The sequence below is a fragment of the Branchiostoma lanceolatum genome, chromosome 1 (assembly GCF_035083965.1).
Source record: "Branchiostoma lanceolatum isolate klBraLanc5 chromosome 1, klBraLanc5.hap2, whole genome shotgun sequence".
Lineage (NCBI taxonomy): Eukaryota > Metazoa > Chordata > Leptocardii > Amphioxiformes > Branchiostomatidae > Branchiostoma > Branchiostoma lanceolatum.
The window spans coordinates 39,339,276-39,345,275 of NC_089722.1; positions in this window are offsets into that span (position 1 = coordinate 39,339,276).

Sequence of the window (6,000 nt, forward strand, 5' to 3'; positions counted from 1 at the left end):
TACTGGATGAATCTATGTGTGTTAGATGTGCACATTGAAAACGGAATTGTCTATGCTGAGATTGAACCATTTTCTTTTCGATGAGTCAACTCAACATTTCCTTATTTTGATCGTTGTAGTTATAACTATGTTTTACTACTAGAAGTCAGTTTCCTTTTCCGTACCTTTGGTAAGTTTGGTTTCATGCCGACGTGCCTTTCTTGAACGTTACACAATACTAGTTTTGTGTTTATCGATAGCGAAGTGTGAAGTTGACAAACCGAAAATACAAACCGGTTGAGGCTCAACGTAGACAATCACCTGTTTTCATGTGCACAACAAATACTCAGGGCCTATAGCTGTATCAAGTAAACCTTTCGACTCCATTTCTAATGTTAGCATCAAAAGGTACCATTCAAAACAAGCTGGATCCAAGACGAACTGTTGTTCCTGGGCAATCATTACGAGAAAACAAAATCACAAGAAGGCCTAATCCAACTTAACCCCTTCGACTCTACCAACACTTAACTTTGACACCGTGGCGGATCATCACTTAGATATCTCTAACATTGTCGTCCGATTTGTGCCTCACATATTCACTAGCTGTACCAATTCTAGATATCGATCACTGAGGAATGTTTGCATTGCGACATATAAATTCATATATATGTAATAATTACATCTTTTTATATAAGAAGGCATGCGCTGCCATGACTGCAAAATCTGTTTGAAAAAGACCAGAACAGTTTGCTACGCCTTCTGACAGAGGCGTTCTCGCACTGAATGCTTCTTCGGTTTTCAGTTGTAACATGTTATGCTAAAAATTCACGAAAAAGCTGTTTCGAAAGTTATTTATTTGGGTGGAAAATACACATATGTGTCAAGGACATTATAGAGTCAATTCCACATTACCGAGAGGGTGTTTGTTGCCTTTTGTTCTAACATTTACAAAACCTTTGTAACAATCTATGTGAGATAAATAACTGTTAAGGACAATTTCCAACATTTATTTGGTGTTCTAAATATTTTCTGCTGTGTTCCAACAGGTTAAACAAATTTCCAACATTGAACGCATTATTTGTATTAGTTTCTAAACTGTTGCAACATAGATTGATTATTTGTTTGAACATGTTCCAACATTCTACAAATATGATATAACTGGGTCAGTGGGCTGGGAACAGGGCAATTCACACATCCCTTCAAAGTATAGGGGATTAGGCCTAGGTGCCATGCATAGACACTTAAAGACAAAAGAGTTGCCAGTGTCCAGACGTGAAATCTAAAAATATACAGAGGCAGACAATAGAGCCTGATTAGTACCTAATTTTATGGGGGCAATAACCCAAATCTACCATTTTGAGAATGATGCAAAATGTTGGAACATGTTCCAACAGTAGAACAATCACACAGATGTTTGAAAACTGTTCCAAATAAAGAGATATTTGTGCAAATACTTTCATAATATTTCCAAAATATATAGATGAGTTCAAACATGTTCAAACTTTCATTTCTAATTGTTTGAACGGTCTGGAATTATTTTGACTGAAATAGTCTTTTCTCTAAAATTTTTCAAACTTATTAGCAATATCATCTGAAAACCCTCTCGGTGACATGGAATTGACTCTATAGGAATGGGGTGGGGTAATTGGTTTGGTCGGTTACGGAAGTGACCAGATTATCAACTGCAGTCACTGTCAATTGCATTCACTGTCAGTGCATTTGTTGTATTAATTCGGATGAACGTTGCCGCGGAGGCAAAAAAAATTAAAAGAACGGTTCTACAGAAATTTCTACCCCGAACCCTTACCCTAGCACACAAACGTCAACTCTAACCGGTCTCAGAAAAATGGTCAACATCTGCATCATTTCTATCTATTTTGTACCGAAAAAAGTCCAAAAAAATTCACTTCCACTGAAGCAAAATTTCTACCCCGCGCCCGAACCCTTACCATAGAAAGTGCGAAATGGTTAAAAATGGAAAAAAATTGAACTACTAAGATACAGAAAGTACGAAATGGAAAAAAAAATGAACTACAGAAAGGTGAGTTGATTTCCACCCGTCCACGGTAATGTCATTAACGGCAAATAGGAAATCATGTCACCTGTAGCGACAGAGGATATGTCTGCCCATGTGTTTAAAAAGAGACACATCCGTGGTGTGGTTGGGAGTTTCGCGCAGGTGCCACGGTGAAAAGGAAACCTTTTCCGCCGCGGCACCAACGCCAAGGTGTCAATCCTACCTGGCAGAGATGGCATATTGTGCAAGGATCGTGAGCTTCTTTTTTTAGGTGTCTTTTTGTTGACTCGGCAGTCGCACGAGTGATCTAGCCGTATTTAGTTTATTGCCTTTGGCTTTCTTTCGTATGGCGACCCCCGCCGGCTTAGTCGCATGCGCTAAGCGGGGGTAAAGGTCGTCCCTTGTTCGGGGCGTTGCCCTGATTTACATTTATTAGGGCTGCGTCTGCCTCGCCCCGTCTGGTGGGAATTTTGTCTCTACTTTGTTGAGTGCAGCGTCATTGTGTGCCATTTTGTACGATATAGTTTGAGTTGTGGCATATGGCAGCCGTTTGGCTCTGCCTGGTCGTGTGCAGTGATTTTCTGCATTTTTAGTTGTGGAATATAGTGGTCTCTTGGCTTTAATTTGTCGTGTACAGTGCCCTTTTGCACGACATATTTCAGTTGTGGAATAGACTGTGGCCTCTAGCTCGGTCTGTCGCGTGCAGTGCCTTTTGCACGATATATTTTGATTTGTGGAATATAGTAATATTTTGGCTTACCTTGTCGTGTACAGTGCCCTTTTGCACGACACATATTCAGTTGTGGAATATAGTGTGGCCTCTAGCTCAGCCTGTCGTATGCAGTGCCATTTGCATGGTATATTTTGATTTGTGGAATATAGTGATATTTTGGCTTACCTTGTCGTGTACAGGGCCCTTTTGCATGACATATTTTTCAGTTGTGGAATATAGTGTGGCCTCAAGCTCAGCCTGTCGTATGCAGTGCCTTTTGCACGATATATTTTGATCTGTGGAATATAGTGATATTTTGGCTTCCCTTGCCGTGTACAGTGCCCTTTTGTATGACATATTTTCAGTTGTGGAATATAGTGTGGCCTCTGGCTCAGCCTGTCACGTGCAGTGCCTTTTGCACGATATATTTTGATTTATGGATATAGTGATATTTTGGCTTCCCTTGTGTACAGTGCCCTTTTGCACGACACATTTTCAGTTGTGGAATATAGTGTGACCTCTGTCTCAGCCTGTCGCGTGCAGTGCCTTTTGCACGATATATTTTGATTTGTGGAATAAAGTGATATTTTGGCTTCCCTTGTGTACAGTGCCCTTTTGCACGACACATATTCAGTTGTGGAATATAGTGATATTTTGGCTTCCCTTGTGTACAGTGCCCTTTTGCACGACACATTTCCAGTTGTTGAATATAGTGATATTTTGGCTTCCCTTGTCGTGTACAGTACCCTTTTGCACGACACATTTTCAGTTGTGGAATATAGTGGCCTTTGGCTCTGCCGGTTGTGTGCAGTGCCTTTTGCACGACATATTTTTAGTTGTGGAATATAGTGTGGCCTCTAGCCCAGCTTATCGCGTGCAGTGCCTTTTGCACTTGATTTGTGGAATATTGTGATATTTTGGCTCTCCCTTGCCGTGTACAGGGCCCTTTTGTATGACATATTTTCAGTTCAGAATATAGTGGCCTTCTGACTCTGTCGTCGTGTGCAGTGCCTTGAGTGCCGTTGTGCACGATACTAGTATATCAGTTTGAGTTGTGGAATATAGCGACCGTTTGGCATTGTCGTCCTTTGTGTGGCGTGTTTTATATTTTATCTTGCGTTGTATAATATAGTTTGATACAGATTTAATACCACGTATTCTGACAACACGTTTTGGTTAGCAGATCTTTGAAGTGTATGATTTTTGATAAAGTTGTTAGCCTGTTTGTGCTTCTCAATCTAGAGGTGTCGGTATTTTGATATCTCCGCCTGTCAATGTTAATGTGGTGAAAACATCGTGTGATGATTAAGACCGTGTTGTTTGTATCATTTTCTCAGACGATGTTTGTAACTTTAAGATCTGTATTGTGTACGCTTCCAATTTTGCTGCGGAGCTTACAGCATTTTTTTAAAAGTCTGTACAAGTTGTTTTTTTATCGAGGACTGACCCCGTTGTTGTTTGTGGTGATTTTAACTGAGTTGAGAATGTGTCTGTGGACAAGCGGAGTGGGAACCCATTACATGGTAGTGGGGGCTCCGCGCTTTTAAAGCAACTTTGCTCTGACGTTTCCCTTGTGGAGTCTTGAAGGCTTCTAGACTAGTCTTCACATGGAGGCAGCCGACTACCGCGGTAGCGTGTCGGCTGGACAGATTTTATACCTCTAAGTCTCTTGCTGTCTGCATTCTAGCGTCTTAAATATGATATTTATTCTTATTATTCTCATGAAAGTTGTATTTTATAAGGAAGCAGGCGCTACTTCGGATTTAGAACATCGTACAACTGTCGTAAAGAGATTTAATAGGCTGTTTTCTCAGTTAAAAATGTCTAATCCATTGAAGACTTGTATTAAAAAAACATAGCTTTGCCGTCAGCGTTATCCAGGGGACATCGTTGGGAGGTGACAGGCGGAATTTGTCCCCCCAAATGTACAATATGTACAAAACAATGTACAATATTTACAAGGTCCAATATGGACTACAAATACGGAAACTATTTACAAGGTATCTACATGTACTACTATATAGCTATCTGCACCGACAGTTTGTCCACCTCGGACTACTGAACTCCATGTGGGTTAGGGCCTTGTAGGTTGACTTCTTTGCTATTTCACAGTTCTTTGCCTTGTATTTTCTGCGCTGTTGGGTTGACAGCCCACACAGAGTTATTAATATATTCTTTTCAACCTTCCCTTTCTTCAACACTCAGTTTCATGTGATTTCTTCCTCTTGAAGAACGTTGATCTTTCCATTGAAGGGGTAGTTGGGGACTGCACATGGGGTAGGGGGAAAACCCTGTATAGGTACCCGTACCTGTATAGGTACCCGTATAGGTATACCGGTATACCCTTTTGGGGCCCCAACTAGCCAGGAAACACGCTATGACGGCCGCCATATGGGGCACCCAGAACGGCTGTTTTTTACGGTCTCCCTATTGATATGAGACACAAACAGTTGACTATGCTCGGTCAGAAAATAGCTGAACAATCATATTTTACGATATTTTGATTTCTATGAAGGACGGACTGGAGTTTTGGAAAATACGGAATTTGCAAAGTTCGTACGGAGCGCCTGTCAGAACGTGCGAGCACCGATCTCGGAGACCTTCCAACTAAACCCGTTCTGAAAAGAAATAGAATAAACACTTAAACTATCAACCTTTCCGCTATTCATTATCTTCAGATGCAATATTCATGATCTGTTTGGCTGGACCTGCCAGTAAACCTGCGTAAAACCTACAGGAAATGCCCGGTGTTCTACACCGGTTCTCGATGCACGGAAGGTCCGCCATGACACATGTGCGTCAACCAGCAGCTTAGACGGAAAGTAACGACTTATTGCGACACAAACATTACGGCCATTCGGCGTGATTTGTCTAAATATGCCGTGCTTGGCCTCTGTCTTTAGTGTGAGGCATTTCCTGTAGGTTTTCCGATCCGTATTAAACCTTTTCAGAACGGATAGTTGAAAGGTCTCCGAGATCGGTGCTCGCACGTTCTGACAGGCGCTCCCTCCGTACGAACTTCGTAAATTCCGTATATTTCAAACCTCCGTCCTTCATAGAAATCAAAATATCGTAAAATATGATTGTTCAGCTATTTTCTGACCGAGCATAGTCAACTGTTTGTGTCTTATCTCAATGTGGAGACCGTAAAAAACAGCCGTTCTGGGTGCCCCATATGGCGGCCGTCATAGCGTGTTTCCTGGTTTTTGGGGCCCCAAATGGGGTATATCGGTATACCGGTATACCTATACGGGTACGGGTACCTATACAGGGTTTTCCCCCTACCCCTGCA